This window comes from Mustela putorius, unplaced genomic scaffold (genome assembly GCF_011764305.1).
Source record: "Mustela putorius furo isolate JIRA1106 unplaced genomic scaffold, ASM1176430v1.1 tig00003863_pilon_pilon_pilon, whole genome shotgun sequence".
In the NCBI taxonomy this organism is placed as follows: domain Eukaryota; kingdom Metazoa; phylum Chordata; class Mammalia; order Carnivora; family Mustelidae; genus Mustela; species Mustela putorius.
Window position 1 is genome coordinate 26704145 of NW_025422015.1, and position 14489 is coordinate 26718633.

The 14489-nt window shown below is 34.2% G+C and overlaps 1 pseudogene; it reads left to right on the forward strand.

Annotated features, from left to right (window-relative positions):
• The first annotated feature begins 13241 nt into the window (after nucleotides 1-13241).
• On the forward strand, nucleotides 13242-13730 carry LOC101676353 (annotated as a pseudogene).
• Nucleotides 13731-14489: the final 759 nt, after the last annotated feature.

A 14489-nucleotide genomic window follows, 5' to 3' on the forward strand; every position in this document is an offset into this window, starting at 1 on the left:
AGAAATAGACCCTCAACTCTATGGTCAACTAATCTTCGACAAAGCAGGAAAGAATGTCCAATGGAAAAAAGACAGCCGCTAATGGATTTTGAACCTTTTGTTCTTTGTCTTGCCCTTGGTTTGACAGGCTGCTTCTCCTCCTTTACATTTCAATTTATACTGTCACTTCTAGACTCCACTAAGTGCCCTCCTTTACCTGCTCATCTCCATCATAGTACCCTGTTTATTTCATTGGTTATTTTGCCTGTCTTGCAAAAGGATTGATCTAAAATCACTTGGACAAAAACTCGCCCATAATATCCAGGTTCTGACTTTGGAGATTTCAAATCATTAATATTAGTTGACATTTAAGTAGTTATTTCTTACTGGGCAGTTTAATAGAGGTTGAGACTATGTAGAAGAATAAGAATAAGAAACCACAGGGGGATTCTGAAATAACTTTTGTAAATGGAAATCAGTAAAAGATGTTAAAATATAAGATAGCCTTGTTTTAAGCAGTAAAATACCTAATAAATGCCGTGGAGAATTTAAACTCAAATGATTTGACTTCCTGACACACACTGAGCACCAAGGATGAGCAAACTTGAGCAGAACATAAAGACATGAGGATTTGCACAAAGATAGAGAAAGAAAATATTGGGAGAAGAGTGTGAACAACCATCTGTATGACAGAGGCGAGATTGCCAGTAGATTATTAAAAAACCAATTTACCTAATAGTAAAGTTGAGCCAAGTAAACACTTCCTGTTGGAGAGAAAGCCTCAAGAACCAATGGAGCACTTGAGCTAGCATCACCCAATAGATGTGGCAAAATTTTACACTAAGTACTTAATGAGTATATATTTTGTAAAATATTTTATGATTAAAATGTTATTTTCATTTATATAATGTGCCATGATAATAAAGTGTTTTCGTATAAATTATATTAACTCAGAGTAAATCAGTTAAGAAGATTGTCATAAAATGTTAAGCCATGTTCAAGATCACCCACCAGACCGGTGAGAGTGAATCAGAATATTAGGCACTAATTCGATGATCTTTTACTACTCCACATCTGCCTCCCATTTAGTTGCAGTGAACATTCATTTCACTTCATATAAGCGTTCTGTTCAGAGGAATGTATCAGTCATAGCATTTGCTTAGGTGATGTGTTTGTATTTTCAAAGTAGTTAAGCTGTCGGTATGGCCGAAACATTACTGTCAAATTTTACAAAAATTTTTAAAGGAAAAAAAATGAATTTAAACTCTGCAGAAAAATTTTTGATCTGAAGTTGAAATGCTAGAAATCAAGTCTTCCAGTTTTCATTAGTTAAAAAAAGAAGTGTTGAGGGTATGAATGCTGAATGAAAACTGAATTTTATGTGGAAAGATAAATCAGGAATGTTGTGTTACGAAGCTAGCCTATAAGAAATTGAGTTGATCTCAAGAGTACAATTATATAATACATACGTATTATGCTATGTGGGTTTTTTTTTTTCTTTTGGAGCAACTCAAGCTTAGGATTTCTGTTTTATTTTTGTTTTTGTTTTTATCACTTAAGATAATTATACATTAAGTTTTACCAAACTTTTCACTTGAACCCATCTTAAGGGTCGTATTTTGATCAATATTTTACTATTTGACATTTGAATTATTATTGTAAAGCAAATCCCATTATTTCCCATGGAATTCTATAAAATCAATCAATTTTGAAAAATTTAAATTTGAAGAAAATGCACCAAATGGCAAATTTTATCAGCCAAGATATGAAAATACAAAATAATAAAAAATAAATACTGCTTTAATAGAATAGGGAGTTGCTACAAATATTTATATTGCTGGTGACATTTATTCCCTCACAGTTTTCTAAAAATTATTGCAGTCTTTACTACAAAAAAATTAGAAAAAAAAAACTGAAAAATTGACACATGCAACTTTCTTCACTGAATATTATTTTAATACTAATGTGAACATTTTGTTTTACGTACAAACACTTTTCTTTAGGGTGCATTTAAAAAAAAAAAAAAACCTGAGGAATTCTGTATCTGTTTCACTGGTGATGACAAGTATGTTAATTGCTTGCAGATAACATCTGTTCTAGTGAAATCAAGATGCAGAGACTGTGTTGGATCTGTGCTGCTAGCAGCTTTCTAAAGCTTTGTCTGGGAGACCCACTGCATGCATTTCAGACTCTCTGGGCAGCTGGAGAGCTTTTGAGCTTTTTTGAGAACTTTCCAGCAACTGAAATAAAATCTGCCAGGAATCCTGGGTCATCGAAATGTCTCCTTTTGAGCAGTGGACTCACCTTTGAAGCCCCAAGATATCCACTGACCATGACGCCTGAGTGTGCTCTGGCTGAAGCAAGTTCAGGGTGAGCTGCTGACCGCTTGCATGCAAGAGCGGGCCTCTGACTTCCTTCTCTGTTTACAGAGCAGGGTGAAGGGCCTCTCTAGAGGGAATAGCAAGAGCCTGGTCAATATAATGTCAGATATAAAGGGCCCTTATACTCAACAGGCCACGTTTACAGTTTTACAGGGTTCATGGACTGCAATTGCTTACCAGATGTGCCTATGGAATTGGCTAACCATGGCATCATGATGGCTCCAATCCCAACCTTTTCCAGGCTCCGTATGTTTGTTTCTCCTTTAAGCCATGAGTTTGTTCTTAGAAGAGCCAATGCTACTTGCCTGTGGATCAGTCATGCTGCTTTGCACTCTGCCAGAGATACATGGAGTGAAGTTGGGAGTGTCGAGAATCACACTTAGTATTTCCAGACCCAGCTGACAATATATATTAATTGGGGATCTCATTGGTCTGCAGGTAGGCTTACAGTGATGTAGTCCAAGAAATTAAATATATATATGTATTTATATATATATGTATGTGTATATTTATTTATATATTATTTATATATAAAATAAATATATTTTATAAATATATATAATATATATGAATAGTATATATAAATATATATGTATATATATACTTGTTACTGGTTATATAGTTGAGAAGAACTGAAACAAGAGAGATGGCTGGAAACATGAAGTCAGTAAACACCTGAGATACCTGACAAAAAGATCAGCCATGAAATCCATGAATATGAAGAGTGAACACAGGGAGATTACATATGACATATTGTACCATAGTACAACATTTTATTTAAAATTTCACTCAAAAATTTAATTCCTTATTGCCAAAGTGAGTTTTAAAATATATTTTCACTAAAAAAATTATATATATGTATTTTTCTCACTTTTAATACATCCTATTTGTATAAAAGCTAATGACATAGTAGCTTAAAATAAATACGTGAATACATACATAAATACATTAATAAGCCCTTTTCACTAGTTCACCTGAGGATACTTCCTATGTACAACATGCAGTAGTAGTAGTACAACAAAATCATGATGGAAAAAATATTTCCTTAGCTATAGAAACACTCTACTCTTTCAGGTTTTCCTGATATTGTTCTGAACTCTCAGGAGATTAAAAGAGGCATTCTTGAATGACACTGTATAAGATATATCCGTATGAAATATGTCTGTCAAAAGAAAGTATAGACCTAAGTATCAATAAAGTTAATAATTATGTTCTCAGGACTATAGTTCCAGAGCACATACTACTGAACAAATAGTTAAAATGATTGACCAAGAGTGGACTATGTGGTTTTTGTCAGCACAGATGGTAGAAAAGAAATCAGCTTCTGTTTACTGTTTTCATTAGTCTGTATTCCATACTTCGGCAATAAAAGTAAGTTTTATTTTTCTAAACTGATCCAGCATCAAACTATTTCAAAAATCTTAGATTTCTGGCAGTCTAATATTGTATTCTTGAGATACATCAGAAAATTTGATTTTTTAGTGAGTACTTTTTAAAATTTGAGTAGTATTTATTTGAACTTACAATCTTAAAACACTTTAAAATCCTGATTTATAAATATATCTATGTTTTTTACAAAACCAGATATAGGTTACAAATAAATATACAGACACAAACATGTTCATAGACATTTACCTTTTGCTTCTTATTGGGTGTTAGCAATCTCATGTAAAACACAGTTGTCAGTTTTCTGAAGAATATAAGTATTTGTATTTTTCTGGATAGACTACCTTAAAATAATGCATAGGTTCATCACTACTACACCAAGTTGGAGATAGGGAGTCACCTGGGAATCTTGCTGTCATCATTCTATGCTGCTAATTATTGTTTCTCTCCTTTGTTCATATAATCGAGAGAAACTACACGGTTTTCCAAAATGGACATCTTCAATAATGGTACAGAGATCACTTTATCCACTTGTACTATTATTTACTGGTAACTCTTCAGTGCTTAAATAGATAATATTCTTGTTCTCTTCCTATCAATCATCAAAACTATTTTGAAATTTTGCTACTTCTTTAAAAAGAGAGTAAGAGCAAGAATAATTTGATAAAAAACTAAGAATGTCTACATTTATGAAATGTTTCATGTTGGAATAATTGGATAATATAAGACACTTGCTTTATATCTGGATAAAATCATCCTTGTTTTCTTTATCGACACAGATGAGTGAAAGTTTAGAGTTGACATTTCTATGAGATAATGATTTTAAAGAAAGAACAAAATTGCCAAAAATTTCAGCCCAGCAAACTAAACTGAAGGATCAAAGAAAAAAAAGTAAATATTGACAACATGTTTAATTATTGAAATTCACAACAAGAGATATTTTTAATTTAACAGTAATAGGTGAACTGAGTTTGGAAATTCATATTACTGAAACTAAAACAATTATAGATCTTTGTTTATCTTTTAAAGGGGCACCTGGGTGGCTCAGTGGGTTAAACCTCTGCCTTTGGCTCAGGTCATGATCTCAGGGTCCTGGGATTGAGCCCCGCATCGGGTTCTCTGCTTGGTGGGGAGCCTGCTTCCTCCTCTCTCTTTGCCTGCTGCTCTGCCTACTTGTGATCTCTCTGTCAAATAAATAAATAAAATCTTTTAAAAAATACTAAGAAAAAATATTAATGCGTTTGAGTATAAATCAGGTTGTAATCTGATTTTTAAAATCCTTTGGGTTAAGAGATTTTTTTTTGAAAATTGTATTACTGTTCTCAGTTCCTTAAGCTGAGTCAATCAAAATTAAAGAAATCATTCATTTCAGGCTTTTAAAATTAAAAATGTCATTTTGAAAAGTTATAAGGTTCATTTTAAAGATGGTACATATAAACATAATTCATTTCTTAAAAATAAATCCAACCTTTTGTCTTCTAGAATTAGATAGTTTAGCAAGTCTCATCATGTATATTAACCCTGTCAAAGTAGTCTCTATTTCTCCTTTGTACAACTTATACCTGTTTCAAGTAATAAATTATTTGCTCAACTAGTGTTTTCCTAGCAGACTCAGTAGTATCACAAGGAGAGGGACCTGGTGTCTTATCAATGGATCTGTAGCTCCTGGTACAGAGTAGATATTGAAATACTATTTGTTAAGGAAAGAAGAAGAGTGAGACAAAGGTAGAAATTGAGGGAAACAGTTCATCTGTGAATACTGCTTGTTAGATCAGTTTGATCTCAGGGATGCTGTTATCTGTCAAGAGAAGAAAAGAGGAGAGGCATCATTTTCTTTTAATTGGAAAAGGAAAAACAGGCTGAATACTTTACTTTAAAGGAAGAAATACAAAGGTCACAGCAAGTTAAACTCAAGATTAAGCATATTTGGGTACTACCGTCAAGGCAAAAAAAATAAATATAGGAAAAAAGTAAAGAATGGCTTCGATCTGTGGTACTCAAATAGTGGTCTGTAGGCCAGTGCTGGTCCACAGTTTTAAAGGTCTGTGAAATAAGTACAGAATGAAAGAGTATGCATTTTCTTTGAAAATTAAAGTAAGCATTTAAAAATGTTTAAGCAATTGGACAGTGTAATTTTGTGCCTGTCGAATCTGATGAATCTGATAAAAGATTGGTTTGATATCTGCACATTTTCTATTTGATTTCTTTGGAAGTCACTTTTAATTATATATATTTTAGAAGTCAAAGTGATAAATTGAAAAAAAATTAATGTTTAAAACTGAATTATTTTTATTATTTTTAATTTTTTAAAAAGATTTTATATATTTATTTGAGAGAGAGAGAGAGAAAATGAGAAGGGAGAAAGTCAGAGGGAGACACAGACTCCCCATGGAGTTGGGAGCCCAATGTGGGACTCGATCCCAGGACTCCGGGATCATGACCTGAACCGAGGCAGTTTCTTAACCAACAGAGCCATCCAGGAGGCCCTAAAACTGAAAATTTTTAAATGTTTAAAATTTAATGACTGCCCTTCACCAAGAACAGCCTTGAGAAGCACTAACTTAGACAACATATTGGCAGTGATGCATGGTTTTTACTGCTTCTATCCTTTGTGGTTGACAATTCTACTTGTCTTAAAGTAAGTATACATGAATGTCCTCTGCAAGCTTTCTCACAGTGAAAAAAAAAATCTTAAACATAATGAGAATTTTTTTTTAAGATTTTTTATTTATTTGACAGAGAGAGAGAGATCACAAGCAGAAAGAGAGGCAGGCGGGGTGCAGGTTAGTAGGCTCCCTGCTGAGCAGAGAGCCCAATGTGGGGCTCAATCCCGGGGCTCGATCTCAGGACCCTGAAATCATGACCTGAGCCAAAGGCAGAGGCTTAACACAATGAGCCACCCAGGCGTCCCATAATGGGAATTATTTTAAACAGCTTTTTAATTTGTTGCGTGTGACAATACAGGAAACTTCAAGCAGAATAGAGGTTTTTGGTTTAGCTTCAATACACAAATCTAAGGCATGGTCATCACATGGGCTTGAAATTCTTTTCTGCTCAGTTGTTTCTATAAATGTTTACATAGAAATATACACTTTTCAAGCACTTGCAAATGGTGGCTTCTATATTGTAGGTCTATGAAATATTTCAGAAAACTTACAATCAGAAATAGTGCACTCTAAAGATCTGAAAGTTCTCCAATTTTCCCCTTTTGTAATAGCACTCCATATCTTGAGTCCAGTTACACCCTTTCTTTCCTTTAAAAAATATTAAAACATATTTCAGACAACACAAAAATATACCAGGAAGGGCATAATAAGCATCAATATAAGTAATAAGGAGCTTAATGAATTAAATGTTGCAAGTGGAGTTGAAGATCCTGGAACCACATTGCCCTGATCATATTCTCTCTCCTCATTTGCTTTATGAAGAGGTAAATGCTGGTTTTGATTGTTTGTCAGTTTTAACAAGGAAAATGAATCTCATGTTTTCTGATGTTAATGACTGAAATGTGGAGAAAACTCTGACTCTTTAGAGAGCACTAAAATGGCAGGTTCATACTGCTGAATAGTGGGTAACTCTTTTTAACTACTGGGTTTTGAGCGTGTTCAATGAGCAATACCCGCCCTCCCTGCCAAGTTCAGAACCAAGTAAAAGACAAACACAGAAATCAGACAGAAGTAGATGCTTTTTCATCTGGCCATCTGATATTCTAGCATTTCCCGGAGTAGAATTTCTGGCAAAAAAAAAAAAAAGAAAAAAGAGCCAACTTACCATGTGAAGGAGAGAAAAGTGTCCTTCTTTCTGACAGAGGCAGATCTCAAGAGGAGGAAAAGAGAGATGGAACAGAGCAACTATCAATCTTTCTCCTCAAATCACTAATCCAACTACCTCTTGTTCTCTTTGGAAAAATGGTGAGTGGGTTGAGAAAAGCAAGCAGTCTTATTCTGGATGTGCCTAGACTTGAACCTGTAAGGCCTAGGAAAGAAAATTCCTCCTCAACATGAACTATGTCCCCAAAACTTTCTTCTACTTTAACTCTATACATAAATAGGCCTAAGAAGTATTGTGTATTGTCATTGTGCTTTTAAGTTTATTTTTAACCGTATAAATTTAATAACTTAAAATGCATACAATGGAGGGGTGCCTGGGTGTCTCAGTTGGTTGAATGCCCGGCTCTTGGTTTTGGCTCAGGTCATGATGTTGTGGTTGTGGGATCGAGCTCTGAGTGGGGGTCCAGATTTAGTGCAAAATCTGCTTCAGATTCTCCCTCTCCTTTTCCTGCCTCAAATAAATTAGTAAGATCTTTTCAAAAAAAACTACACACAATGGATTGTGTATTTTATACAGTGAGGTTCTGATACTATTTCTTGTTCTTTCCCAGAAAGAAACTATGAAAGATTTCTTAGTTCTGGCCAAAATAATATTCTAAATTAGATTTAATGGTGTTCCTTTCATGAATTTCTCAATTTTAGTCATTCATTTTTCTGTACCTCCTTTATTTTTTAAAAATAGCTTCATTAAAATATACATATACCATATCATTTCCCCAAAGTGTGCAATTTAATGGTTTTTAGGATATTCATTCACAGATATATGCACCACAGTCAACTTGAGAACATATTCATCACATCAAAAAGAAACCCCTTACCCTTTAGATATCATCCCCTATCTCTCCATCTCACTCCCATTCCTAAGCAACCATTAATCTACTTTCTGTGTCTTTAGATTTTCTTGTCCTCAATATTTCATATAAGTAGACATATACAATATGTGGTTTTTTGTGACTGTTTTTTTTCACTTAGCATAAAGTTTTCAAGTTTCATTCATGGTGTAGCACAAATCATTACTTCATTCATTTTCTTTCAAAGATTTTATTTATTTACTCTAGAGAGAGAAAGGAGGGGCAGAAACAGAGGGAGGGAAGCAAGAAGACTCCACACTGAGCATGGAACCCCAGGGTTCCATCTCAGGACCTGGAGAGTTGAGCTGAAACCAAGAATTGGATCCTTAACTGATGAGCCATCCAGGCATCCCTACTTCATTCACTTTTATGGTTTATAATATCTCATTTTATGGATAGAGTACATTTTATTTATCCATCGTCAGTTAATGGATGTGTGTTTGTTTCCACTATTTGACTATTATAAATAATGCTGCTATAAAGTGTCTCCTATAGACAATATATAGTTAGATCAGGTTTTTTTTTAATCCACTCTGACAGTCTCTATATTTTTATTTGATTGTTTAATCCATTCATACCTAATGTTATTATTGATACAGTTGGATTACATCTGCCACCTTGCTTTTGGTTTTCCATGTGTCTCCTGTCTTTTTGTTCCTTTATTTCTACTTCACTGGTTTCTTTTGTATTAAGTTTTTTCCAATGAAACATTTAAACTTATTTAATGATTTTTGAACTTTATCTATTTATCTATACATGTACATACACATATAACATATATTAATTGTTGTTCTAGGGTTTACTGTCTATATATTGACTAATCTGCTTTAGCTCTACGCTGGCTTGATTCCAGTGAGATACAGAAACACGTGACTCCTATATAACTATACTATTTCCCCCTCTTTTGTATTATTGTTCATCTATTAATGTTATCTATTACATCAATTAATATTACAAACTCAATATCACATAATTTAGTCTGATTCAGTTTTGTTCCTGTTGACCTCCTTTGCGTTATTACTGGCAAATATATCACATTTTAATATATTATAGGCCAAACACCACATTTATTTATATACATTCATAGGCCTAATATGCATACTATTGTATACAATTACATTTTAAGTCTGCTGAGAAGAAAGGAGAAAAATATGCTTTTATCTTGTCTTTCTTGATTACATAATTAGGGTATTTTTTTATTTTTTTTAAGGAGAGCTACTAAGACACGAGGCAACATGTATCTCCATATTTGTTTTATTAATCCAGATCTTAAAAATACCAACTAAACAATAGACACATGACACACCCAAGATATTCCCAAGGATGCATTTTGTTCATTTTTATTCACCACTCGACTCTTATCACCTCTATTCAATATCCCTTTCAAATTTTAATATTGTTGCTCTCTTGACATGGTATTAGTCAAGACTTTGTCCATCTCTATTTGCCTTGCTCCTTGGTGTGAACAGGGCTTTGTGTCTGGTGCAATCAGGGTTTATAGCTGACAAGCTCATTTGGACCCTGCTTCACTTGGTCTCCTTCCAGCTATGTTCTTGGCTTACTTTTCTTTGGTGGTTGAGAAATTACAGGGACCATAACATTTATCCTTCCTTATCTTACCTGCCTCTTCATATATCTTACTGAGTAAGACATGTTCTTCTGATTTAGTAGATTTTATTGCTATTAAAATAACAAAAAAATCCAAATACACCTAATCACATTATTATAACTTTTCTTTACACAGTTGCTAATAAAGCATATTTTATAAAAGTATCGCAAAACAAAATAAAGTTTACTTCTGGCCAATATTATCCATCATGAAAAAGGAGTAACTATCTTCATCATAATATTATTATACATCATTTCATATGGTTTAAATGCTTCCTCTGGCCCAATCTTTTTGTTAAGTCATGCACAGGCATTCTCAGAACAGCCTTGTAATTTAGGTATTATTACTATCCTATACATGAGAATACTGAGATTTAGGGATATTAAATACCTTCCAAGGGCCACAAATCAAGTCAGAGGTATAGCCAAGAGGTATAAAAGTTCCTATAGATTCATACAAACAAGGAAACCTATTCTGCCTGTTAGGAATAAAAATTTTAGAAAAGATTTCTTAAAAGAGGTGACATCTGAATTGAATAAATCTGAATTTTATCTGAATAGATAAAAGTTCCAAAGGTGAGTAGTCAGGGTAAGTAATACATACCAGAAGAGGGGATCCGTATGAGCTACTACAGAGAGGGAAAAACTGATTTTACCCTCCTTTATTTCTTTTCCGCACTCTTTATTTCTTTATGTAGGTCCAAGTTTTTATTGAGTATCATATTCCTGCTGCGTAAAGATTACTCTTAATATCTTTTATAGTGCAGGTCCACTAGATGATCACTACTCTCCAATCAGTGATGAACTAGTCACCAAAATGAACATAATCTCACCTAAATGGCAAGACTAAGGCTAGCTCTGGCATGTTTCTGTTCTTATAAGTAGTTCTCCAGAGTTTTCTCATGCTTTTTTTTTTTTTTGAAACTTTTGTTAAAAAAATATTTAAGCTGCAAGAAAATTTCAAGAATAGTACAATGAACTCCCACGTATACTCACCTAGAGTGACAATTGGTAATTTTTTGCCACACCTTCTTTTCTACACATACACAATACATACACGTTATATATCAGCTGAAACATTTGAGAGTGTCAAATATCATGACTCTTCACCCCATATACTTCAGTGTATGTTTCCTAAGAAAAAAGGACATTTTCTTGCATAGAACGTGGCACACCTACTAAGTTCAGAAAAATTAAACATGAATACAAAACTATTTGATCTATTGTCTCAATGTTGTCCTTTGTAGAATTTTTTTTTCTGATCAAGTATCCAGTGTAGAATCATGCATCCATTTATTTGTCATATGTCTTTAATCTCTTTTAAGTTAAAAGTTTTTTAGTCTTTCTTTGTGTAGTGCAAGTGCTTGACATTAAGCTTTTTGATTGTAATATAAGTGTCTGACATTAAGCTTTTGATTGCTGAGGCATCCATTTCAAAGACATTCATTCTGAATAAACTATTGCTAGCTGTATGGCACAGCTACAGTAAAACAATTAGATAAGGAACCAGGTCACCCCTACCCATGAAGTTCCCTCTTGAGAAAACAGTGGTAATATAGATCATGGGCCACTTAAGTGACCCCACTTTTCTTCTCCTGGGACTTAATTTCCATTCTTAATGCCCTAAATTCACCAATAAAGGGTGAACCTCTGGAACTCTAAGCATTCCATCTTCAGACCCTAATCAAAGCAGAATCCCTGGTCCATGCTACTTCTCTCTCTATCCATCTGTGACCTCACTGTTTGCTGTCTATATTCCAGCACCTACTGGTAAAATAATCTTGTTTTTCAAAGTTCCCTGGTGGTTTTGCTTAGGTGTGTCCTATCATCATAATAAGAACCCTAAGGACCAGTCCAGCCACAACATTGGTCCTTGGTATTGTTGGGGGGAATGTATGTGGGGCTCACTACAAGTAAATATTAAACCTTGGGTGAGAACCTTAGGCAAGCCTGGCCAGAAACATCACTATCAATAGGCTGGAACTGACATAACACTTTGTCTTTCATATGTGACTTTTATAAAGAATATATGTCAGATGTTTTATATGAAATCCATCAATTTAGGTTGTTGGCTGCTTTTTTCCAAGATGAGATTCAGATTATGACCATCTCGGAAGGAATACTCTCTCTATATATAAGTGATGCTGTGACCTTCTTAGTATACCAATTTTAGAAGCACACAATATTTTTTTGCCCTATTGCTGATGAAGTCAATTTTCGGCACTTTGTTAAGACAAAGGTTTGGGGTTTTTTTTTTTTTTGTTTTTTGTTTTGTTTTGTTTTGCTTTTCACTGTATAAATATCATTTTTCCCTCGGTTACTACTAAACAATATGTGAAAACATTTTTCCCCCCAGACTGTATAAATAACCTACTTCTCAAATACGTTTATCCAATGGTTTTATCCCAGCAGTAATGGTCTGCCAGAGGTTTGGTTTCTCAACTTTTTGGTGTACTCAGCATTGGTTAGTAAAAAGGGCTGTTGATTCTCAGTGTCAATACACCACATCTATGGCTTTCATTTCTTGCCTTTTCTGTTTTTAGGTCTTTGTTTCCTAAGTATGAGACTGCAATAGATTTCACTTTCAAAACTTTTTGTTTGGATTTTAGCCTTTTATGTAGTCTTAGAATATAGCAAATATCTTTTGTGGAAAATGGTTATGTATCTGTAGACCTCAAGCCTTTAATTTTGTCTCTCTACCCCCCGAGAGACTGCTAACTGCTACATTGGTTTCTCCTTTTAACTTCTGCTCTCTGTGTGAGCAAGCTACACACTTGAGCTCACATCAAGAACTAGCAAATTCCCCATATCAAACAAACAAACTGAGCTGCTATTTATATACTCACCTTTGAATGTTTTTCCTCTCTATATAATTTAGTTATGACTTCGATGGCTGTAGGCTGCCTTTTCAAAATTATTTTTTGTAATTTCTCTTTTTCTCTTAGTTGTGAGTTGTGAGTGCTTAGGTTTGACAGTCTTTCACATCCTAGTCAGAAGTGCACAGTCAATCCATACTTGCATCTAGTAACTTAAATGTCTGTATCTCTTGTGGTTCTGCTTCTATTAGTTGTTTTTCCCTCTTAGCTTTTTTGTCACGTGTTCTGCCTCCAAATTTGCCTGGTAATTTTTTCACTAAAGTACAGACATTTTAAATGAAAAGTTATAGGGCTTTTTCAGCTAGAACCTTTATCTTCCAGTCATTCACTAAAATGACCAACACAGATGGAAAGAGGAGAGGCACTTGCTTTGTGTTCTCTAGACCTTTTAGAAAACGTAGAGTTGTTTCTTTGGCCACATACATGCAAATCTATAAGAAAGGTAGTATTGTAGACATCAAGGGAATGGGCACTGTTCAAACAGGAATGCCCCACAGATGTTACCATAGCAAAACTGGAAGAGTCTAAAATATTAGACTAAAATATAAAATGCTGTTTGCATTGCTTTAAACAAACATGTTAAGGGCAAGATTCCTGCCAACAGAATTCACGTATTAGCATATTAAGCATTTGAAGAGCCAAAGTAGCTTCCTAAAGTGTCTGAAGGAAAATGATCAGAAAAAGAAGGAAGCCTACAAGAAAGATACTTGCATTCAACTGAAGCATCAGCCCACTCCACCCAGAAAAACACATTTTGTAAGAACTAATGGGCGGGAGCCTGAGTTTTTGGAACCTATTCTCTATGAATTCATAGCATGATAAGTGTAAAAAAAAAAAAGCCTCAAGACTGTAAAAATATAAAAATAAAAAAAATAAATGAAAGGTTATAGGGATAATTTGAAGTTTTAGAGGATGTTACCTTCCTCAAGAGAGGAATCATCTTGTTTTACACAAATAGGCTGAAGTCAGATCACCTTACCTTTTCTAGATTGGGCTTCATTTTTAGGGGAGTTGGTCTATTTCTGTTTCTCCCTTACTCTTAGAGTGTAACCCAATGGGAATCTCATCTGAAAGCCTGGATTATATGCCAGATCTCTCTCTTTGGAAAGTCTGAAGTCCAACTTTTGTTTCTACATTCTCAAAGGACTCCTGGAGACTTTGTTGTTTCTCACCTTCTCAGCAGCAGCTTGCAAACTAACAAATGTCAAATAGAAAAATGGGCTGAATATTGGATTTTCTCTTTATCACCCTTCTGTCCAGTATCTTTGATCCTCTTTGAGATCTTTCTGCCTTGTTCTCCAGTGTCTCAAAACAGATTCTGTGTGTGTGTGTACATGTGTATGTGTTTGTATGTTTGTGATTCTTGCTGCTTATTTTCAAAACAAAGATTGTTCTGTAACAAGTTATGTTGCCATTTTTGATAGTATAATATTTTTGCTTTTGTTTATTAGCATTTGCCTGATAATCATGGTAAACCTATACATTTCCTACCTTTCATTTAGGATTTAGGTGTATCTCATGTATTTGGTACAGAGTTAGATTTTACTTTATGACTCAGTCTGAGAATCCTTTTCTTTT